At 35.2% G+C, this 25,997-nt stretch overlaps 1 long non-coding RNA gene across 2 annotated transcripts; it reads left to right on the top strand.

Moving 5' to 3' along the window:
• Positions 1-9,325: 9,325 nt before the first annotated feature.
• On the top strand, positions 9,326-24,903 carry LOC105472839 (uncharacterized). Of its 2 annotated transcripts, XR_011621749.1 has the most exons (6): positions 9,326-9,357; positions 11,920-11,950; positions 15,355-15,437; positions 21,013-21,115; positions 24,545-24,608; positions 24,705-24,903. It is a non-coding gene; the product is annotated as an uncharacterized lncRNA (long non-coding RNA). The 2 variants fall into 2 exon arrangements; XR_981858.2 differs by lacking the exons at positions 9,326-9,357; positions 11,920-11,950 and adding an exon at positions 12,682-12,745.
• The last annotated feature ends 1,094 nt before the right edge of the window (positions 24,904-25,997 follow it).

The raw sequence follows: 25,997 nt of genomic DNA, 5'->3' as shown, positions 1-25,997 counted from the left end.
GGTTTCCTCCCACAAACCCTTGACAACCATAAACTCATTCTGTGTTTATCAGTTTAACTATTTCAGATTTCTCACATAACTGGAGTCATGCAGTATTTGTCCTTCTGTAACTGGCTTATTTCACTTAGCACAGTGTCCTTCAGGTTCACCCATGCTGTCACGTAGGGCTGAATTTCCTTCTTTGTTAAGGCTGGATGATATCCCCTATCATGGCTACCACATTTTATTTATATTCGTCCACTGATGGATATTCAGGGTATTTTTCTGCATCTTGACTATTGTGAATAATGTGCAAGGAATACAAGAATGTGGGTAGCTCTATGAAATCCTGTTTCAATTACTTTGACTATATATACAGAAGTGGGATAGCTGGATTATATGGTTGTTCTGTTTTTAGTTTTTTGAAGAAGCTTACACTGTTTTTTATAGTGGCTGCACCATTTTACATTCCCACAACAGTGTATAAGGGTTCCAATTTCTCCACTTCCTTACCAACACTTATCTGTTTTTATTTTCCTTTTTTTGTAATAACAATCATCCTGATAGCTGTGAGGTTTGTATCATATTCTGAGGGCTGATACACATAGGTGATTAATACATCAGAGATATGTAAATTACCACGAGAATCCATTCATACTCCCAGAATTCTATAAATCATTCATTATAAAACAAAATAAACATTAACTTCATATTATAAAATATATAAATGCAAAATAAATTTGATATATGCTTATTAAAATTAATTTCTCAAAAATTCCTGTCACACTAAGATATGTTGAAATATATAAATTGGTTAGAATTATGAAAATTATAACAGTTTTGAAGAAAAGCAGAAGGTCAAAGTAATCAGACTCAGCCAGATAAATGGTAGGAAGGTAAATTCGTAATTTCCAATAAATAACTTGCCTTTAAGAATAACCTTAGAAATACATTGATGAAGGTGGAAGCGATGGAGAAAATACTGAGTGGATGAGTACCCCAGATTTTTTATTTTCAGGTAAGAATGCTCTGAGACAAGCACTACACAATCTCCCAGAGGTTTCTAGTTATACAGTTACAACCTATTGTCTGATGCAATTTGTATTGCCTTCTACTGGCTGCTCACTTTCCCATTCGCTCAACATTGTTTGCAGGAATTACCTCCTAAATGAATTACTCGCAACCAAGTTCTGCTTCCACTTAGAAGGTGGAAAGCCACAAGTAGACATTGCTTCCACCCTAAAGCAAGCAAATAAACAATCAAACAAAAAGCAACAGGGTGGTCAACAGAATCCTAACATTTCTCAAGCGCATCAGTCAGGAAACTGTGGTTCCAAGGTTACCAGGTGAACCAAGGTGCCAAGCCTCTCCAAGGAAACACAGGATGGAGCATTGTACCATGGACTTTGTGCTTCTTTCTTTAGAGTTTCATGCTCTAGAAATGTGAAGGAAGAAAACAATGAAAATTTTACAAATTCTTAAGGGTCAAATGTTGTCAAGTAAGAGAGTGTAGTGGGAGCCTTAGACACAATGGAGTTTACACTAGCTTGTGAGGTCTTTTTCACCTCTAGGTACTCATGAGATAAACTACAGGCCAGGCAAAGAGCTGAGAGAGGACCCTTTGGTTGGACAAAGGCATAAAACTCTGACTAACGTGCACAGTGACATGAAGCCCTGACCATGTTCTGGAACTTTTCTCTCATAGAAAAGTAAATGCCATAAACAGCTCTATTATGGGCAGGAAACAGTTCTGCTCCCAGTGTTATCGAATAGATCCACTGCCTCTAGGTAGAAGCAGAAGTCATCTACCTCTGGGGGAAGAGATAACAAATTACCTCTGCTGTCACAACAAGCTTTGCACAAACTAATAAGCAATATCACTGGGAAAGAAGTAGGAAACTGCAATCTTAGCCCTAGTCCCGGGCAATGGTACACTGCTTCTGAGGGAGGAACAGACCCAAAATGTGGCAGTCTCTGGTGGAGAACAAGAAGACTACTGGTGTTGATTGATTCAAAGCACTGATTCAAACAGAGATCAGTATTGCCATGGTAAGTTGTGAAAACTGTTTCCTACCCAACGTTCTCTCAGACACAAGGCAGATAATGGCGGTCATAAGGCACACTGAAAAAGCTCCATTTCCAAAGGCCAAGTCCATGAGGCTGACGAAGTGCAAGACAGAACCAACCCTACCTCCACTTTGACACCTGCACCCATTAACAGAAATGACAGTCTACTGTTTATTGTGGAAGGGACAAAATGATACAGAAAAACTCCCTGTGGCACAGGCTTGCTCAGAAATTATAGAAAAAGGAAAGTAGATTAGGAACACAAAAATCTCTTCAACACCCCAGATCCCACATCCAGTATATGGTACCAGCTGACCAAAATGAAAGGAAATTGACATCTCAGTATAAAGGTAATAAATGTAGCCACAACAAAATTCAAATCCAACTCAACTCCTGACAACAGTGACTAAATACTTTACAGGTACGACTTGACAAAAGAAAGGGCAGACCCATTTCAAAATATAAATGTTTACCTCATTCTCCACTGTTCATTTGCACATAATTTTCCTTCTAAAATCTAAGATGTGTTATATACAAAAGTTAGAAAAAATAGTCATTGTTAAAAGATAAAGTAGTCAACACATCCAGACCTTGAAGTGATCTAAGTGCTGCAACAATCAGACAGAAAGATGGATTTATATGTTAATGCTAGTGATGACTTAAATAAGTATGTCTATAGGAGTTGTTGAAGAAATGACTAGTTTCTATTTTGAGCATATTAAGTCTAAAGTAAGCATGTGAATATACCTACAGGCTATTGCTAATATGGGACTGGATTACAGAGACATGAGCAAAAATACGGAAGACTTAGAATATATAAGCATCTGTATAGAAAATTCTCACAGATGTGATTTCTAGGGACTAGCTTTAAAATATTTTTTTAATGAGACAACTTAAAAAACATTTATATTTAGGATGTGCATACTTCACAAATGAAACTGAAATCCAGCTTGTTATCAATTTAGAATAAAAATCAAGTGAAGGATTCTATTACAGATTACAAAGGAGGAAAGAATTTCAAACAGAGCACGTGAATGGAAGACAACACAAAACCAAACCAAAAAGAAAAAGAATACAAGGCAATTAAGTGTGCCAAATATTGAGTTGCTGTGTTTTTCTAGATAGTTTTACTAAACTGACAGTAGAGCAGGTCAAAATTGAAATATATTTTACAATAAAAATTTGGAATAAAAAGATTTTTAGGGACTATTATTTTATGATTTAATAATTTAATACATTATAAATACACATAAGAGAAATATTGATATGCTCATAACTATATACTCTTTATAGTTATTGAATTCTCTTTAATTTAATAAGAAAAGTAAAAATTTTGTATCAATAAAAATAAATACTGAGGAGCAACAAATCATACATACAATTATTTTTGTCATTTAGAATAAATGACAAGATGGCATCCTTAAGTCCTGGTAAGGTTAATTTAATAAAAAAATCAATGTCTTGGTCAGTCATCGTGGCTCACGCCTGTAATCCCAGTACTTTGAGAGGCTAAGGCAGGCAGATCACCTGTGGTCAGGAGACTGAGATTAGCCTAGACAATATGGTGAAACCTGTCTCTACTAAAAATACAAAAATTAGCGAAGTGTGGTGATGCACGCCTGTAATCCTAGCTACTCAGGAGGCAGAGGCAAGAGAATCCCTTGAACCCAGGAGGTGTAGGTTGCAGTGAGCTGAGATTGAGCCACTGTAATCCAGCCTGGCTGACAGAGTGAGATGTTGTTTCAAAAAAAATTAAAAATTCAATAATATATATATGGATAAAAATCAGCAAAAATAAAAAAGAATATTAAATAAACTGAAGCTGCATCATCGTATGCTCCATAAAAAACAGGAACAATAATATTTTACTAATAATATTAAACAGTTTATATTTTAATTCACAACTAAAAACTACATTTCAATTTTGTCACTTAATTTCTTTTTAAATTAGCATTTGTGTATAGAATATCATGTTTAAAAATATTTATTTATATTTTAGTAAAATAAACTGCAAATTAGGTGGAAAATTATATGTATGTATATACACATACACATGTAAGTATGTTTGTGTTTATTGGATCATTCTAAAATTGCAATGGAGAATATTGCAGAGTAAGCAATATTCTTATTTTGATTGCTCTAAGTTAAATAATTACCATTTTCAGATATTTTATCAGAAATAAAATTAAAACATTGTTATTTATACTGCCTTTCTTTTCTTAAGCATCAATAAAATATTCACATTTCTAGTACCATTCAGGGCCAGATTTATTGTTAATCTGTCCACCATAACTATTTATTGATATTGTTTCTAAAATAATAGATATATTTCTTCTTTATACGACCCAAAGTACGGATATATAATAAATAGCTTAAAATTAATATTCACTGATTAACTGATATTTCTAACATTTATGTTGCCAAACATGCTACAAGGAAACACACTCTAATAGAGAAAGTTTTATTCCATTTTTATCAGTTTCTATTTAGATATAGACTATTTTGTGATAGAAGTTGTCACCATACATTGGGAATCCATGATAAAACTGTACTGTTTAAAAGTCTAAGAGTAAAACCATTGTCCATATCGTTTTAAAATTTTAAACAGGTTTAAAACAACATTGTAAACAAGTTTAAAACAACATTTTGAACCAATTTCCATTGGGAAAGAGAATCTAGAACATTAGAAGTCTGTTTTTATCTTGAAATTTAGAAAATTTTCTGCTATTGGTAAAATAAAGTTGGAATGAGAAAATTCACATTATTTGTAAATTTCATTACATGAAGCACTACAGAAGTATCAACACAGTCGAGTAAATCACATGGTTAATTCAGAATCTCAACTGTGCCTGTGGCAGAAACGAGAGCCTCATTTTAAAACCATATAAAATTCGCTTCACATATATTCACCAATCCCCTAAATTTCTTTTAGTTTGTTGGTAGTGATTGTTTTCCTGAGATTTTAACCAATTAAAAATGAATAATTTTATACATATTATTTTTAAAGAGAGAAAATTGGTCTTAGTTTATAAATTTCAAATTCAACATGGTAATATACTATAATGATAATAAAATCTCATTTTTCCTTTGGTTAATTTTATGTCTTTTTTAACCATTAGAAGGATCGTGCTTTATATGTCTGTTTCTGAGGCAAAACTATAGTATATTCAGCAAATTCTAATGAAGATTCAGAGAAGAAAATCCATGAAAACTTAAAACCTTGGCAAAACATTAAGATTCAGAACACATATTTTAAAAATTTATTTTTGATAATAGCACATAAAAAGTCTCATACCATACTTACATGTTTTAGGCATATGAGTATGGAACCTACTTTTGGTAAACTCTTGGAAGATGCATTCGTGAAGTAACATTATGTCCTTCTAAAAGTCCTGTAATCCCTTGACTGATACATTATTTGTACATCTTTCTTTCAGGCCCTCCTACACAATCTAAAGTATACAAGCTCTGCTTTTTTACAAAAAAAAAAAAAAAAAAAAATGTCAATACCTGCTAATTGCTTCCTGAGTAGGTTTTGGTGTTATTTCAATGAAAGGTATATTTAGCAAACAGATTTAGCAAGCAGCAAATAAAACCATTAGTACAAAGATCTTCTGTGAAAGAAGTGGCTGGCAGCACACCCGCAGCAAAGGCTGAATTTGTAATTTAGAAAACAGATTTAGCAAGTGGCAGATACAACAATTAGTCTAAAAATCTTTTTGTGAGAGAAAAAGCTCACAGAATAGAAAGAGGGAAGACACATTTGCATAAAAATGATATGTCAGTTCCACTAAAAAGCAAATCACTTTCCATGTTTTAGTCTATTCTTTTCCTTATTATTTTATTTTTTCTCATATATTATAGGTGGTCAAAGCAAAAGACTATTCAAAAATCATGAAATAAGTATTATCGTCTTATCTAAGAGGACCACTAAATTTTTAAAGAATAATCACTGCCTTTCCCTGGGCCACAGTGTCTACTGGATAGTGGAAGGGGATGAACCCTTTTCTCTTTTCTCTACTGCTCTGTGCTTTGTTATTCATAGTTTGGACTCCACAAACAGAGTTGATGGTTAATAAAAAATTTAGAAACCCAAACTAATGTGGCCTTTCAATAAGAATAACTTTACAGGACATCATTCATTATTAGAGTCCCAATATAGAAGCAAGGAAATAATGTAATTAAAATGTAATAATAATAAATTATATATATAATTTATATAATATATAATTTATGTAGATATAATAAATAAAAATAATAAAACAGTATCATATAAATATAAATAAAATAATGCAAATAGATTACAGAATGAACTCACAATAGATCTCATTGGATTCTATTAGCTTCAAATTTCTTCCTCCTACTTAACAAAGGATGCCAATAGTGTGGATGTTGGACCCTCAACGCTAGGCCCTGTGCAACTCTTAAATCAAACTGTTGTCAAGGGATCTATAACAAAAAACAATGGGGTTAATTAAAACAACAGAAACTGTTGCTTCTGCTCAGCAACAGAAGACCTTACTTGTTGAGCTTGAGCTACCCTTGATGAAAGTCATTAAAAGCCCTAAAGAACCCACAACTATTGCCAGGGCCATTTCTTGACATTTACAGTTTCAAAGTTCTTGGGGCTTACACTGTTTTACATAATTTAATCATTTGGCTAAATTTGATGTGTCCATTACCAATGCCCAACCGCTTTTGTGCTGGCCATAGTGTTTGACCATCAAGCCTCATGGATAGTTCTGCAACTATTTTACTCTAAGCTTGTTCCAGCCCATGGACAATGGGAAAAAGCTCACAGACCCAAACTGTTTATTAAATTGATGTTATACACATATATTTATATTTAATTTTTATTTATGTAACTCTACAGGTGAAATCTACTTAATTTACTCAATTCAGAAAAACCCTTAATACAAAATGCACAATCTTATTCATTTCTCAATTTCTAGTTGTTACTCATGCTCACTGGCATTTTGCTTATTGTTGTTCAATGTTACTGTTTTCTGTGTTTGTTTAGTTCTTCATTATTCTCAAAGGAGTTGACAAGCATCTTACATTATGGACTTTGCGGGCAATATGGTCCTTTGCAACCGCTACGATTTTGCCATTGTAGTGTGAAAGGCATCTTAGACAATAGGCATGTAACTGGGCATGGTTGTGTTTCAATAAAACTTGATTTGCAAAACCAGGTAGCAGACATGATCTGGCTTACACTAGCCGTAGTCAACCCTTGCTTTAGGGAACCATCAATCAGTGTTAACTTGTATACATTCACTCATACTGTTCATGCTGGCGGAAACCTGATTGGCTGTGCATTTAGACAATGATTGCTCACTATAAGGCAACCCATGAAATATGAATTTAGTATTGAATAATAAAATATCAAAAAAACAGCATTTGTAATTTAGTGAAAAATCTTCTAAGGTTTCCTGTACTGTGTCATAGTGAAACATATAATTTTATTTATAAAATGATTGATACATTTTTAAATGTACATGTAATATGTTATATCATATTATATATTATAAATTAAATTATAATTATATATAACAATTTCAAAATGTTTTAATTTTTAATGATTACTTATATAAATATAACCATATACAGTTTGGAATAAGGGTACTAAAAGTAAAAGAAATTGAAGTACTAAATTAATCTACCTCCATATTTCACAAATAGGAAACTGATACTAAGCATGCCATATATTTTATTATTCTAAGAAAAACAAGATTGGGATATAATTTATCATATATAATTTATTATTAATAAATTATCATATATAATTTATTATTAATAAATTATCATATATAATTTATTATTAATAAATTATCATATATAATTTATATGATTATCAATTATTATTTTTAAAAGTTTTGCAAAATTTGTTATTCCTTTTCCCAATTGATTGATCAGTTTCTGACACAGCACAAATTCTGTCAGTAGCCTAAATGATCAAATATTCTACATATTACATCAACCCAGTTGTGATAGTTAATATTGATCATCAACTTGATTGGATTGATGGATGCTAAGTATTGGTCCTGGGTGTGACTGTGAGGCTGTTGCCTAAGGAGATTAACATTTAAGTCAATGGACTGGAAGAGCAGACCCATCCTCAATCTGGGTGGGCACCATCTAACCAGCTGCCAGTATTGCTAGAAAAAAGCAGGCAGGAGAAGATGAAAGAACAGGCTTATTGAGTCTTCTGGCCTTCATCTTTCTCTCATGCTGGATGTCTCCTGCCTTTGCACATCAGACTCCAAGTCCTTCAGCTTTAGGACTCTTTGCCTTACACTAGTGGTTTGCCAGAAACTCTTGGACCTTTGGCCGCAGACTGAAGGCTGCACTGTTGGCTTCCCTACTTTTAAGGTTTTGGGACTTGGACTGATCCATCACTGGCTTTCTTGCTCCTCAACTTTCAGACGACCTATCATGGGACTTACTTTGTGATCATGTGAGTCAATTGTCCTTAATAAACTCCCTTTCATATATACATATATCCTATTAGTTCTGTTCCTCTGGAGAACCCTAACTAGTACACCAGTAATATAGTTTCTTTCTTTACTTAAATTTAAACATCATGGCTTACATATTAATATAAATATTATTTATAAAATTAATAATCATTAAATAGAGATAACCATATATTGCATTTTTACAACTTAAATCCTAGCAATAGGTTATTTTTCTTTAGTAAGATCATAAACTGAAATTGCTTCTAATACAGCAAAATAATCCAATTATGGTCTGTCTATTGTTTAGACAGTAATTTGGATTTTTTTTCTAATTAAAATATAAATATCTACCTATTGAGTCTTAGGGGGTTAGATTTGTCCTCTAAAAATGGCGGAGACCATCAGTAGATAGTTTGATATTGATCATATTAATTAACATTGAAAATAGATCAGCTAATTTAGCATTTCCATAATCAAAATGTTAAAAAATATATAACAAATTGTCCTTGAGATCATACAATTAAAATTTAACACTAATAAATACAAACCAAAACATGTGTCATTTAATTTAATTCAATAGCTGAGCTATTTGATTTAAAGTATGCATAATGAACCGGTAGAGTTCCTTGATTCCCCTCACAGGACGTGCGACAGGGGTGTGGCTCACCTGTTGGATTGCCCTGAACCTCAAACTCCTAAGGGAAGGGGGAGCATGCAGAAGGATAGATGCCAAAGCCCAAGTGGGTGTGTGTTACAAGCCTTGCTGCCCAGGAGCGGCTAAGTATTAACCACTTCCTGCCCAGATTTTTGTCCGGCATCCGGCACGAATCAGCTCACATGAACTGTGTGAAAGGTGATGAATGTGGAGACTTTATTGAGTAGCGGAGGTAGCTTTGGGGATCTGGAGTGGGAAGGTGGTGTTGGGGGGAGGTAATCTTCCTCAAGAATGGCTGAACTTCTCTCGACATTCAAAACACCTCTTCCCTCCTTCCTCTGCCACTGTCTGCCATTCTCTGCCGCTCTCTGCCATTTCCTGCTGCCCTGTTCCTCTGCTCCTCTTGATGTTCAGTCACTTGTGTGTATGCCTGCTAAGGTCTCGGGTTTATACCGGCACAATATGGAGGGCTTGGCAGGCCAGAGTGATCTTGGAAAATGCAACATTCAGACGTGAGAACAGGAGTGCCTGTTTTCACTTAGGTCAGCAGGCACAGGCCCCAGGGTGGCGCTGTCACCAGAGACTCCTCCCTTCTATACCCAGCACTTCCCTGCCCTCCTCCTGTATCTTTTCCCCACTCTGAAGAGGCACATCTAACTGCTGTTAGAATATGGATAATGATGGGTCCTAGCTACTTCCTGCTGACAGGGGATGTTGTTTTGGGGAAAATGGCGGTCAGATTCCTTCCAGAGTTTTACCTAAGGGTTCCTGGCAAAGGGGAGCCATTGTCCGACGCTCTGGTTACCTGACTGTTTGGAGTTAGACAGCCTCTCGGTGTGAGAGAAGAAACAAAACAAATTTTATAAAGTTACGTATGCATGGGTTAAACATGTGTGTTGGACAAGGAAAGAATTTAGTGCCAACAATTACAGAAATGAGAAGTGAAATATACTGATTATTCTGAAAACACTATTGTGCCCCATGGTATAAAACAGAACAAAGGTAAGAACAGCAAGCAGAGCCAAGACTATATAGAGGACATCCATGGGAGGTTAATTATTAACAGTTAACTTTTGTGATTTTTAGCTTGAGGTCCCTGATCTCTTCACATTGGTACTTTAGGTGCTCTTCTGAGTTGACAGAAGTGGTTCCATCCATTTCCCAGGCCTTTACTCAGGTATAATAAATTCAAGAATCTATTCCAGTGACCTATTATAAAAAAACCAAGGTGACCACTTTCAGAAGGTTCTCTGAAGTACTATCTCGTCCCAGGGCCTGTTTCCTCAGTTTCTTCCTGATACCAGGGGCTGCCTGAGTAATCAACTTATTCTTTAGGATTAGATGTCCCTCGACTGAATCAGGAGACAGAGAGGCGTGCTTTACCAAGCCCTCTCTTAGCCTTTCCAAGAAGGCAGTGGGATTTTCATCAAATCCCTGATTGATCATGGACAACTTGGTGTAATTGAGAGACTTGATCCTGGTTTTAGGTAAGCCCCCATTATGCACACCTGAAAGTGTCTCCTATTCCAGTCTCTCATCTCATCATTGGGATCCCATCCAGGGTCATTCACTGGTACTGCTTCTCTTCCAGTTAGATAATGTTCACCCTCTTCCCTGATGCTATATGTGACACAAAGCTCCTCCCCAAATCTCTCTGTCACTTGCAAAGTGGCTTGCTTTTCAGTATCCACCAGGGTCTGATTCACAATTGACATAACTTCTTTCCAGGAGAGTTCAGATCTTTGGGTGAAATCCTGGAAAGTCTCTATGTATCTGTCAGGGTCATCTAAAAACTTGTCAATATTCCCCTTAATTTGCTTTAAGTCCTGTAGAGAGAAGGAGTCTGGACCTTACTGGGGCCAAATTCACCAGGCATCTATTGGATAGGCAAGAGTAAGACTGGGGCTTGTCTAGAGTGAGAAGTTCTAGGAGAGGAAATGTGAGAGACTGAAGCTGGATAGGGAAGTTGGGGAGGACCTGAAGGAGCAGGGATGGAGGGAGCTGACTCCTCTGCTGGGGGAAGCTCTGGGGTTTCTTTTTACAGTTCCTTGAGATTGTCCCTGGTAGCCTCTCCTGAAGTGGCAAACAGGAGGGCACTTCAGCAAAGGTCAAGATTGTCCTGCAAGATATAGAAAGCCTGCACATATGGGGCCTCAAACGAGTAGTCCTCATGTTTACAGAAAACGTCCAATGGCAGGATGGTATTGAAATAAATGGTTCCTTCCTGAGGCCAAGCCAGTCCTTGCTGTAAATCATAATTTGGCCAAATCTTTGGTCAGAGAACTATAAGACGTTTTTTCCTCCAGATTCTGAGGGCCAAAGCAGTCCCAATGGTTCACAATATATTCCAGAAGAGTACAAGCTGGGGGTGGTGAGGACAGGGAATAGCGGCACACCTCGCTTCCCTTCATTCTTTCAGCAAAACTCGGGGTGTGGAGAGAGAAACCAAATGTCCTCCCTTTCTCTTCCATCTTTTTCTCCCTGTGTCTGGGTGACATTGGCTGATGCTGCCCATGGGTGCCAATGCAGCATGCACCTATAAAGCAGGGAAAGCGTAGAGAATAGGAATTATCTGCCCTCACCTACACCTCCATCTTTCCCTGCTGTTGACAACCTTTGAGTTTCCTAGGTCTCATTTATGCTATGGAGCATGGCCTCTTTCTGTGTGGTGGGGACTTTGGTCAGCAGGAATTGGTCCTGCCCATTACGTTGTGTCTATTGCCTGACTTTGGATCCCTCAGATCTGGTTTTCCTTTCCAGGGCCTCAGCCTGAAGTTCATCAGCACAACAGGTGAAGATTTTGTAAATTTTTTCATAGAGATGAGATCTCATTATGTTGCCCAGGCTGGTCTCAAATCCCTGGACTCAAGTGATTCTCCTGCCTTGGCCTTCCAAAATGCTAGGATTTCAGGCATGAGCCACGGCACCCCAAAAACTTATTTTAATTTGGTGCCAGGCATGTCCTGAATAGTTACGTATGATAGAAGTTAAGCTATGGATAAATGTAAATGACCATTTACATTCAAGTAAGCATAAGTTGATTGCTTTCTTTAGAGTAAGTGGTACACTTATTCCTGAGAAAGAGAGTGAATAGTAGAATTTAAACTAGAATTGGGTAGATGTCACATCACTATTCACCATAAGCACTAATTTAGAAGTTTCAACTTTCCCTTGAAGGCTATTGAGGGTTATTAAATAATTTTATGGTCAAATAATATAAAATGAAAAAACTAGATACAAGTAGAAAGCTTAAGTGGAAAAACAGTCTTCTTCATTCAAATGATCATATTGCTATTTATTGGTGTCACTAGAGTAAAATATTCGGTGAGGTATATTAAAAATCTTGTTAAATTGAAATTTGACGTAGCAATTTATAAAATATAAAAATTTAAATATGATAGTTCTCTACGGAGTTTATATGGGAGATGAGAAACCCATTTACCTTTAAAGGAAATCTTAGCAGCTGCAAATGTAGCTATGGTTTCTAATATTGTATGTCTGTTTTGCTCACCAGTCTATCAGATAATCCTTCAAGCAGCAGACCCCTGTAATGACAAAGGATTCCTGGCCCCCAAAACACAAGACAGTACGTGCAAATTTATCATGAAATATCATAGGCTTTCTCTGTTATAGCTGACAAGTGGAATCTCAACCCACTACACCTAACTTTGGTGTTTATTCAATTACTTACTCATACTTTATGTATGAGTGTGATTAAATGCCTGCTAATTACATGGAGTATTTTTAAAATCAGGAGCTCCTTCTATATATGAACAGAAATGCTGTATGCAAAAACAATGAAACTAAGATTTGGCGGTTCTCATTTTCACATGACTTTGTATAAATGCATATGAAAATTGAATAAAGTGAACTGTACCTTTACTTAACGAGGACTCTAGTCTCATTATATTATTTATTTCTACCTCCTGATCTGCCATGCAAAAGGTAAGGTCACAGGAAATGGGTGATATTTTATGGTCATTATATATTGGATATATTTGTTAAGGGGTTCAGGATAAGCTTTTATATGGTCATGCCAAGTAAAGGCATAGCTCTGTAATTAGATTTAAGCAATCAATCAATGAAAAGATTGAAAAAGAGACTCTGAGCTAATTTGCTCACGTTAAAATAAGATATTTTGTTAATCTAATAAATCTAACCAGGTGCAGGATTTTGAACTGTGATTAATTTTAAAAAGAGAGTCATGTTAATAGAACATTTAAGAGGTAACAGGGAACAAATATCTTCCAAAAGAAGAAATTTTAACATGAAAATGTGATACTATAACACTTTGGGCAACAATAACAATTTTGTAATTCACTGAGATACAATTTTGGGCCCTCAGGTCATTTCTCCAAGAAGAACTAAACTCAGCTATAAGAATAGGTTTAGCAACATAAACTGGTCATATTGAAAATTCTCTATTTTTTACACATTTAACTGATTCTCCACATCTAATTAATAAAAGATTTTCAATGGAATCTTCAGATTTGGACATTTTTTGGACTAGTGATTATAAAGGATATAATCTGGGTTTCCTGCATTGTCAAGTTTTGTTCCCTTTTATTCTATTTCTTTCTCTGCCACTAATGAAATCTGCTGTCTGTATGCCCTAAGTAACATACAAAATGTTTACCATATTGCATGCGTTCAAGATTTGTTATTTTAATAAGTTGAATGATTGCATGAGATTTAGTAAACAGGGAAATCATTTCTGAATATTTACAATAAAATGACCAGGAAGTCAAATCTGGCAAACATACTTTTGATGATTTTGTATCACTTATAACAAATAAATTATAGAAAAAATTAGCAAGTGACTTGAAAAGTTACATAGCATCCAGTTTTTCCGGTGACTTCATGTGTGTGTGGGTTTTGTTTGTTTGTTTGTTTGTTTTGAGACAGGGTCTCACTCTGTCACCAAGGCTGGAGTGCAATGGTGTGACCTCAGCTCACTGCAACCTCCACTTCCGGGGCACAAGTGATTCTCTAGCCTCAGCCTCCCTAGTAGTTGGGACCACAGGCTCGCACCACCACAACTGGCTAATTTTTGAATTCTTGTAGAGACAAGGTGATATGATGAGGCTTTATGTTCCCACCCAAATTTCATCTTGAATTGTAGTCCCCATAATCCCCACATGTCAAGGGACAGACCAGGTGAAGGTAATTGAATCATGGGGACAGTTTCCTGTATGCTGTCCTTATGCTGGCCTTGTGATAATAAGTGAGTTCTCATGAATTCTGATGGTTTTATAAGGGCCTCTTCTCCCTTCACTCGGCGAGTCTCCTTCCTGCTGCCTTGTGAAGAAGGTGCCTTGATTCCCCTTAGCCTTCTGCCATGATTGTAAGTTACCTGAGGCTCCTGATCCATGCTGAACTGTGAGCCAATTAAACCTCTTTCCTTTATAAATTACCCAGTCTCAGGCAGTGCTTTATAGCAGTATGAAAATGAACTAACAGGGTTTTGGCACTTTGGCCAGGCTCGTTTTGAACTCCTGAGCTCAAAGCGATTCTCCTGCCTCGGCCTCCCAAATACTGGGATTACAGGCATGAACCACCTCGCCCAGCCAAATTTATGTTGAACACTGAATTTATAGCTTTTGTATTAGTTTTGTATAATCCCCACTCACTCAACTTCAACATCTGTACCCAGGCAGTGTTGAAATACATTAAGTCCTCACTTAACATCATCCAGTTTTTTGGAAACCACAGCTTTAAGCAAAATGACATATAAGAAAACCAATTTTACCATTAAGTTAATAGATATAAACAAGAGTTAAGACCCTACAGGATGTCTGTGGTCACAAAAACATCCCCAAACTTTTAAATAAATACCACCAGCCCTCCCAATATAAAGTGTAAAATGAATGTGAGCTATTTATACTTAAGAAAGGTTAATACAAACAAGTATGATAATTATTTACCCAGTGTTCAGTGAATCAGTCAATGACTGTGGTTTTAGTGGGGGTGGGTTAAAACCAAGAATAAATGTTTGGAAAATGAAAATTATCAGGAGCATCTCCTGCCAGCACTCAATTCAAAAATAATCACAAACGCGGTGGGTTCACTGTGCGCTTTGATTCTACCTTGTTTATTAGAGTGCACTCGTGTACTTATAATCTACTTTACAAATTTTTATTTTACAGTCATTTGTATCCATCATGGCCTTTATTCAATCCATTTATTCTGCTTCAGGGTCACGGGTCGCAGAAGCCTATCCCAACAGCTCAGGACACAAGGTAGAAACCAGCATTGGACAAGACATCATCTCATCTCAGGTACACACACACAGACATTCACTCCTACTGGGACGATGTAGACATACAAATTCACTTAAAGTGTACACCACTGGGATGTGGGAGAAAACCCAGTTACTTGGAGATATTTGAGAACCTGCTGTATAGATTCTTACGCTACATAAAATAGGTAATATCAAGAATTTATAAAAATTATAAAAATAGATATTATAAATTATATTATAGATATTAGAAGTTACAAAAATAGATATTAATTTCTTCATTTCTAAAGTCTTACTGGGTTGCATAAAGCAGTGCTGTCAACTGGTGATATAAAGACAAGTTTTAGGCCATACTCCCTTTCCCATTGTCACCAGTAGTATCGACTTTGTCTACATTTTTTTCTGTCTTGCTTGTTTCTGCAGTTTTCCTTCTACTAACTTCTTTTCTCTTCAAGATTGCCCATAGTCATTAACAAACATGTTCTTATTGCAGAAATAGAAGAAAGATAAATATGCAGTGTGATCTCTACTGCTTAATCAAATATTTGTCATTATTTAGGGTACTTGGAGACATTTTCAGCTATTGAAACAGCTGCAAGCTTAGGGATTTTCAATGGAAACAGAGAGAGATTGATACTCAGATATAGTAATGTATAATACTCTCATTTTAATAACAAAAAATTAAAACTCAGAGCACTGATTGACTTAGCAAATGTCATCCGTGTATGTTGGGGAAAAGTGAATACTTGAACTGGTGTGCTTACAAGCCAGTGCTTTCCATTCAGATTTTCTCATGTTTGTCCCTGCGATATAACTTTGCCTGTTTTTCAAGATATTTTCTAGCCCTTCTTTTAAGAGGTAAGTACAATTTCTTCTTTCTATGATATGATATATATTTCTTCTTGATTATGTATTATCCAATAATAAATGAATATCTTAGTACTTTGAAATGTCTAGAATTTTACATTATTTTAGCCATATTTGGGAATGACAGAATCTTTCACTCACATCTCTGCTTAATACCTTTAGTGGATGAAATAGCCGTCCTCTTTCCACAGGCTGGGAGACACCTTTTTCCTTGTATTCTTCCTCTACTAGCTTCTGCAATGGCATGAGGGTATCTGAATAAACAGCCTAACACTCATCATTGATTATTCACTGAGAAGTGGGAAGAAACTCTGAATTAAAGGGAAGGACCCAGCTTAAATTTCCTCATTCTCTTTTTGCATTTTCTGACCTCATGCAGCAAGCACAGATTGGTTAACCTTGCTCTCTACATACAGTCCTTAAGAATCCCATCCATTTATTTAGCTGTTCATGTAAGTGGACTTGCATTGGATAGAAGAGTTCTCCTTCAGCATCAGGCCCAATTTCTCTCTCCAAAAAGTATCAAGAAAACATTTTAGGAGGTATGGGGAGTCGTGCCATCTATATAAAGCCTTACTACGTTTCCCAGTTTGTTAGAGATGTTTAAATCCACATTATCAGTGAAATCATCAAAGAGGAGGAGATGCACATTGCACCTCAACCCCACAGCAATATGATCCTGGCAGCAATAATGCAACATGGGTTTGCCAGACATTATTATAGTTTATATTTTGCTAATGAGGAAATGGCAATTATACAACTAATCAAAACATACCCAAGACTCAGATCCAGTCCTTCTGATTTAAAATCTGCCTCTTATTCTACATAGAATAACATAATTAATAATTTTCATATTAAACTTAGGAAATTTAAAAAGTACTAATTGGGTCTTAAATTTGCAAAGGTATCTTTCAAGTCTAATTTTCATGTTGCTCATATGCATAAACTTCCACTATATATGTGTGTGTTTGTGTGTGTGTGTATGTGAGTGTGTATATATATATACACACATATATATACTTCTCCTATCCTCATGTCTCTATGCAGTTTTCTCAGCTTGGAATGCTTTACTTTGTCTATTCAAGGTTAATTTTAAATTTTGTTATGATTTTTTTTAATTTTCATTTTTCATTATTGTTTTTTCTTGATTTCTTCTAAAATTAAAAACCGGGATACGTGTGCAGAAAGTGCAGGTTTGTTACACAGGTATACGTGTGCCATGGTGGTTTGCTGCACCTATTGACCCATTCTTTACGTTCCCCTCCCCTCACCACCCAACCCCCACAGGTCCTGGTGTGTGTTGTTCCCCTCAGTGTCCATGTGTTCTCAATGTTCAACTCCCACTTACGAGTGAGAACACGTGGTGTTTGATTTTTCTGTTTCTGTGTTAGCTTGCTGAGGATGATGTCTTCCAGCTTCATCCATATCCCTGCAAAGACCATGATCTCATTCCTTTTTATGGCTGCATAGTATTCCATGGTGTATATATATCACGTTTTCTTTATTAAGCCTATCATTGATGGGTTAGGATGCCTATTGTAATCATATCAACATACATTAAGAACTAAATAACAAATCCTTTAGCTTACATGTTGTATTCAAGATTTCATGATATTATGAATTTGAGGTAAAATATTAAGTTCTATACCACCCTTTTTATTATGCATAATCAGTATTCATAATACAAAAGTAAGTCACAATAACTGTAAATATTTTATATCTAACATCTTTCAAAGTAACTTTAAGATATGTAACAAAAAGAATAAAAGTTCAATGCTCAGAAGCTGACACAGAATTTAAGACAGACTTAGATTTCACAGAATAGTAATAATATCAGATACTCAAAATCAAACATATGGAGTCCCAAGGAAATTTGTCTTATCTCTTTAGATCACCACTTTCCTCTTCAGAGGCATAAACAATATCTCATTCTTCTAGATTGCCAATATATTATACAAATAAATTCTAAGATATTTTAGAAATACAAAATACACTAGTGTAAAATCCAGATTGCAGTGTGATAAAGATTTGGTCAGAAGTCAAATTTTTTAAAAGTTGCACCAGAAAGTAAGAATATATACACCATGGAATACTATGCAGCCATGAAAAGAATGATATGACGTGGTTTTTTTTGTTTTTTTTTGTTTTTTTTTTTGAGATGGAGTCTCGCTGTGTCACCCAGGCTGGAGTACAGCAGCATGATATTGGCTCACCACAACCTCTGCCTCCTAGGTTCAAGTGACTCTCCTGCCTCAGCCTCCTGAGCAGCTGGGACCACAGGCATGTGCTACCACACCCGGCTAATTTTTGTATTTTTAGTAGAGACAGGATTTCTCCACACTGGCCAGGCTGGTGTCAAATTCCCGACCTCAGGTGATCTGCCCACCTCAGCCTCCCAAAGTGCTGGGATTACAGGCGTGAGCCACCACGCCCAGCCGATATTATATCTTTTGCAGAGACATGGATGGAGCCAGAAGTCATTACCCTTAGCAAACTAACACTGGAACAGAAAACCAAATACCACATTTTCCCACTTACAAGTCGGGGCTAAATGATGAGAACACATGAACACACAAAGACTCCACATACTGGAGCCTTTAAGAGGGTGAAGAGTGGGAGGAGGGAGAGGATTAGGAAAAATAACTAATGAGTACTGGGATTAATACCTGAGTGATGAAATAATCTGTTCAACAAACACCCATGACACAAGTTTCCCTGTGTAACAAATCTGCACTTGTAACCTGGAACCGAAAAGTTAAAAAAAAAAAAAAAAAGAAAGAATACTGCTAAAAGCAGAGTCAAGGTAAAGTTGAATTTTTTATTGTTGATTATTTTTGCTTGTTTTTGATAGACAAGATCTGAACTTGTTAGAAAATACAAAAGGCCACATATATAGGTGAAGGCGTAAAATGCCTGGCAGAAAAAATAACATCTGGTAGCACTGAGCGTGTTTTTAAAGTCCTCATTTATGTCAAAAAAATTCAAATGAATACCTCTAGAGCTTTTCTGTCTACTGCAACTGCTAGCTACATGTGGCTATTTGAGTTTAAGTTAAATAAAACCAAAAATCCAGTTGTTCAGTCCACTAGCTGCATTTAATGGCCACATTGGCCTGGTGGTTACCACAGTACAGTGAAGATGTAAAATATATCTATCCTCACAAGAAGTTCCACTGGTCAACAGAAGTCGAGACACAGAGATGAGTGAATATATGGAGTTTGGAATAAAGTATAGCTAGATAAAAAAATACCTGCTACAGACACAAAACCAAGTGTCCCTCTGGTATTCTACTTTGTCCATGTGAGATATTCAGGCATCCCTGATGAAGAAGCCTAGCTCTGAAGACAGCTCCAGTTTATCCCTAGAAAAACCTTGTACTTTTGATGTATTATGTACAGAAGACACAGTATCTTGCAACTTACGAAATTATTTCCTTGGATTCATTGATTTGAGGATCTTTTTCATCTTCTTTGAGGTATTCTTACCACAAGAAGAATGAAAGCTAAAACAAGTTTCAGATGTTTTTTTGGAACTGGCCTGTCTGCATTGAAAAAGCATAGGTTTGATTGTATTAGGACAATTTTTCTCCATAGAGCTTTTTTTTTTCATACTCTTTTACTTAGCATTTATATTTTAATGTCTTGCAACTTAGGAAAAAACCCAAAGAATAAGTGGCCTAAAATCATTGGCAAAGTCAGAGAATATGATTGATTAGTGAATCATTTTGAAACAAAAGCAAGTTTAGTGTATAGGTAGGAGTTGGAATAAGGGATATGACAGATAGTATTAATATTGTAGGAAAAAGAGGAATGAGACATAATTTGCCATGTAACAGTTAAAATCATGATGATCTAGAAGGAGGATAAAATTCTGTCCTCTTAAAAAGTTTGAAGAATCTTAAAATCAAAGACTTAGAAGAATCCTCGATATAGATGTTAACATCACTGAAGATGATTTCCAGGGTCGTGTAAAGAAAAAGCTTATACATCTTTATGTATACATCTTGACAGGGTCATACAAGACAATAGATGGCTAAGGTAATTTAAAAGGGTGAGACACAAGATATGAAGTATACATATTAATAAAGAAAGAATCATGGATTGATGATCTGGAAGTGGCACAGACAAATAAGAACACAGCCAATATTATAACTACTTTTAGTGAAAATCCAAGAGGAAAAAGGAAAACCCCCACAAAGAAAGCATCAGGGCCGAGTGTCTGAAAGAGAAATGCCTGCATATAATATTTGCAGAAATAACGGTAGATCAACATGGGTTATAGTGCAAATTATTCTAGGCAGAAAATGAGTGAAAGTAACTTTTTTATGAATGAAATAAATACAAATCAATTTGCGTATAAGGAACTTATGCAAGTGAAGAGATGAGTAGATTTACATAGTGGTAGATGTGATGAGTGGTAATGATTGAAGCACTTGACTAGGAACAAAATACATTCTGACATTTTAAGTCTAACTTTTTGACTGAAAAGAGAGGCTTAGAGGGTTTATTTTTACCCAGGTGTCTAAACTAGAATCTGACCATCTGACTTAAATGATTATCTAATCTTCTGCCAGAGTTTAAAAAATTGTGTAAATCCAAAGTGTCATCATGAGATAGGATGAAGTAATTTATACATCATGATATTTGCAAGCTAAAATTTTATTCAATCTTTATGTCCCAGCTCAATTGTTTTTTCTTTAATAAGATTTGTTTTCATCCCTGTTCATGACTGGATTCATTTTGATATAGGGGATATAGAACGTCAAATTATCCAACGAAGAAAAGAAGACATAGAGAGGCAGACAGATGTCATAGAGTTACAGAAATAAATGAAAAGCCAGACAGAGAAAAGGTAGGAATCAGGGTACTCCTGAAAACAACAGGAGGAGACCATGCAATATAACACCAACATCTGAAATTAACATAAATCCACTGTACTTTACTTTTCTTCATCATTCTGTTTTACTCATTGGTTCAGTTAACTGGGATACATCTTAATTTATTTCCATGCAAAGCCACAGGACACTGTCTAGTCAATGACTGGCTTGACCATGTGTAAGAAGTAACTACACTGCACCAGCCAACACTGAAGGGAGAAAGGAGATTATGAGGGACAGTGGTGCATTCATTGACACATTGTTCATTCATTTGAACTCTTGAAAGAACAGATTATTTGAAAGAAGAGAAGGGGAGGAGCAGAAATTTCAAGAAAACTCTAAATTATCCCTGGCTAAAAGTTATCTTTCTTTTCTTTTTTCTTTTTGTTTTCTTTTGGTGGTTGTTTCAGCGACAAGGTCTGCCTTTGTTGTCCAAACTGGAGTGTAATAGTGTAATCCTAGCTCACTGCAGTCTCAAACATCAACAATCCTCTCACATCAGCCTCAAGAGTATTTACAACTACAGGCATATGCCATCATGCTCAGCCAACTTTTAATTTTTTTATAGAGACAGGATCTTCTTATGTTATCCAGATTGGTCTTGAACTCCTGGCCTCAAGCAATCTTTCCAGTTGGCTTCCCAAACAGCTGAGATTAAAGGCATAAGCCATCTTGCCTGGCCATGTTTCTTATCTGAATGTAGTAGGACTTTATTTTTACATACAGCAACTGATACACTTATCAAAGCTTCCTCCTATTATAGTAATGAAAGCATATATCTGTCTTTATAAATGTACGTTCCTTGAGGGAAGGTCAATGATGACCTTTAAATGTCTTCCCCACTCTCCTTTGGTGAATTCTCATTTTTTAACCAATTGGTGAGTGGTTAAATAATGCGACACAAGACTCAGTCCTTTGCTCTTCTCTAAATACATTCACTCTCAGTATGACCCCATATCTCTTCATGTCTTTAAATATAAAGCCACTGGTGCATACACCTCTTCCATAAACGCAGCTTAAATATCTTTAAAAATCTTCAAAATTTCAGTTTAGATGCCAAGAAGCATCTCAAAGTTAACAAGGCAATAACAATTGGCTTAGAATCTTTTCTCCCTAGTCTGTCTTGTTCTTTGGTATTTTCTGTTGTAGCAACTGATACCATCAGTTGACCCTGTGGCTAAAACCAAAAACCTATGATTCTGTCACGACACCTTTCTTTTTCTAATACTGTGATATAAGTCCCAGTATTTAACCTATCAGAAAGTTCTATATTCAAAGTCATATTTTCAATCCAACCGTTTTTCTCCACCTGCAATCCTAAATTTAAGCAAGATTGCCTCTTGTCTATCCCAGTGGTCTTCTGTCTGCTCTCCTGAATTCTACTCTCCCCCTTTTCTGTCAATACCCAGAAAGCTGATAAACTGAGTTTCCAAAAGTAGAAATCAGATTGGACTATGAACTGCTTTCCAAATATCTCTCAGACTTACCCTGGTTTATTATCTCTATATGATCAGGTTATTTGCCAATTTCTGACATTATCTCACTTTTTAATGCTCATATGTCTATTACTTAAATATATTTTACAATATTTAACACATGATTAGGCTTATTTGGATGTAAACACTGATCTGCATATAAAAATGCTATTGTTTCACATTTTTAATATTCTCATGAACATTTACCTCTTATTATGTTATTAATATTTTAATGAGCTGTGCTTTCCTTTTGTGGCTACTCTATGTGGAAACTATTCTTGATCACTGAGAAATTCCTGCCTGTTAAAGATAATTTCTGTAGGAGAGAACACAGTCTGCTGTCCAGCAATTACTTACACTCAACTTCCACTCTAAAATGGAATCTTTTGTTGTAGTCATATCTCAGTAACATGTTTCTTTTAATTTTATTTATTAATTCAATTGTTACTTGAAATTGATGATAGGTAATAACATAGATCCTTAAGATGCTAAAGTTTTGGTCACAATATATTTCTTATAATCTTCGGGCACCATCTACATTTATAAAATATTTTCGACATATGACTTTTCTAAACATAACATTCACAATAGTAATGATGAAAAATCTGATAACCTTCAGGTTATAGTTTGAAAATTAATGATGCAATGAACAGTTTCTGAATAAGTATGCCAGATTTTAAATAAATGTTGTATATTTATGAGAAGAATTTGGTGTCGGAAAATAAATACAACAGCTGCTTTTTAATGATATGTAGAAATTATGATTCTAATCTGTTACATTTAATAGCACAATACATTTGAAAGAATGTACTACTAAGTATTCATGTTACTAAGCATTTTTGCACAATAAGCTTCACTAAAATAACTCACACTTTATGTTTTTGAAAATAGATTGGCATTTTTTTAGTGAGCTCATTTCTTTCTCTAACATGTGCCACTATCAAATAACCTTGGGTCTGGTTAGAGGAAAGATTTCCACTTTTGTTTCTTAACTCTTCAAGTTAGTCATCCATATCTCTGTACTACAGGTAAAACGTTTTGCCTCTGAGAAGTGACACATCAAAAGTAGACACCAGGGATGAAGGCCCCCTTTGTTTAAATACTTCAGTGAGAGAATACAATCACCATTGCTAGAATAAACGCAAATCCTACTACATTAAGACTGTATTGTAAATGGTGGCACTATTGACAATAACACTATCCATGTATACCTTTGTGGTTATGGTATTAACATATTTTGTTCTACATGGGAAATAAATTTCATTTATTTCTTAGGGAATATTTCACATTTCCTTAAGAATTCCAAGATAAATATTCATCACTATTTATAACCTAGGTCCAATAAAAACTTATTTTAAAATGTTATCATTTTAGGAATCATTTCAGGGCTATTAAAATCAACCAAAGGTATTCAACAAATTGGGAAATATTATCACCAGGTAATAATACAAGTATATGCAAATACAGAGTAAGCACCAAAAATACAAATATTTAGGTAAATATATAAGTCCATATACTTCTTTTACATTCTTTATAAATATTAAATTGTATAAAATACTTATTTTAAAAATAAGTTTATAACATACATAGATGCAATGCACAGGCATAACTCATATTGTGCTATGTTTTGTTGTGTTTTAAATATATTGTGTGTTGTTTTTTCCACAAGTTGAAAGTTTATGGCAAACTTGTGGAGAGCAAGTCTATCAACACAATTTTCCGATAGCATGTGCTTATTTTGTGTGTCTGCACCAAGTAAGAGATTTTTTAGCAATAAAATATTTTTCAATTAAGGTATGTACTTTGATTGTTCTGGATATAATGCTTGCATAGTTAATAGAATACATTATAATGTAAAAATAACTTTGATGTGCACTAAAAAACAAAAACCTTGGTGTGACATGCTGTATTGTGATATCTATATTGCAGTGGTGTCCAACCAAAGCCTCAATATCTCAGAGATATACCTGTGTGTCACAATCATAGCCAAAAGGTGAGGAAGATGAAATGGAGCTGTATTGAAGCAAATTCTCTATAGCTTAAAGAATTAAAGCTACTATTATTCTTAAATTGAATGCTGTAATTTCAGGTTCGTATTGTTGTTCCTAGAGCAATCACTAACAAAATAAATCACAGGGACAAGATGGCCACCTACAAGCCAAGAAGGGAGGCCTCAGAAGAAACCAACCCTCCCCACACCTTCATCTCAGACTTCCTGCCTCCGGAATTGTGATGAAAAATTCCTGTTGTTTAAACTACTCTGTCTGTGGTACTTTGTTATGGCCACCCTATACGCAATACAATCACCTAATAAGATTCTGTTGTAGCATTATAAATGCATCAGTCAGTTCTGAAATGGTTAAAGAATTATAAACATCGAAAGAAACAAAGTCCTGAATGATTTCAAATCATAATATGAATAGAAAATCCCTAATTTTAAAAAAGTAAAAGAAAATAAATCAAAAAGTATAGTGGATTTGAATATCTCTTTCTTCAAAGAAAACTTATATATGGCTAATAATTATATAAAAAAAATGCCCAACATCACTATCCACTATGAAAATGCACATGAAAACAAGAAAACACCATCTCTCAAACACTAGAATGGCCATAATAAAACAATAGGCAAAAGACTACTTATGATTATATATTATTTTTCCAGAAATGTCTCCAGTATATTATTCTGTTAACTTTTCTTTTAATGAGCACTTCTATACAAATTAGTTCTCAAACATAAAATCAAAAAGCCAAATCCAATTGAATAAATTATCTGCAATGGCCAGTTCCATCCTTTGGAAAGTTCTGTAAGTGTAAGTGATTACATGTGAATTCATTAGGTAGAAATTTCAGCTTTTACAACCACTTACTCATATTCAAAGGGCTTCCAATTTGAGTCACCATTATCATTAATAATAGTACTGTAGGGATGTGGAGATAATTACCATCAGTCTCTTTTATATGGCAAGTTATTGCTTGTATCTGAGATGGAACATATAAACTTCCCTCTCAATTTGTGCCTTTTTCAGAAGCAGGAAAGAATCAGTAGTCAACGTGCTTTATAGGCTACAGGAATATTGTAAGTCTTGGTTTATTCAAAACCTCAGCCACAAAAATTCAATTCTAATAAGACAATCAGATCATTTATCTCCATATCTGGCACTTATTGTCTACAAGATAAGATCTTATTCTCCTTTAAAGGTTAGTTAACTAGATTTTCATAATTTTTATGTAAATCTGGAAATTATGAAGAAAATACTAGGAGCTGTAGATAATTTGTGAGGAAGGAGATAGAGGGTTTTCTTTCTGATTATTCCCAAATCTTTTTCAAATATGTACACATGGCAGTCTCAACTAAATTCAGGTAACTGTTGGCTAGGAACAC

Source organism: Macaca nemestrina, chromosome 4 (assembly GCF_043159975.1).
Source record: "Macaca nemestrina isolate mMacNem1 chromosome 4, mMacNem.hap1, whole genome shotgun sequence".
Classification (NCBI taxonomy): domain Eukaryota; kingdom Metazoa; phylum Chordata; class Mammalia; order Primates; family Cercopithecidae; genus Macaca; species Macaca nemestrina.
This window is presented reverse-complemented; position numbering and strand designations above follow the sequence as displayed.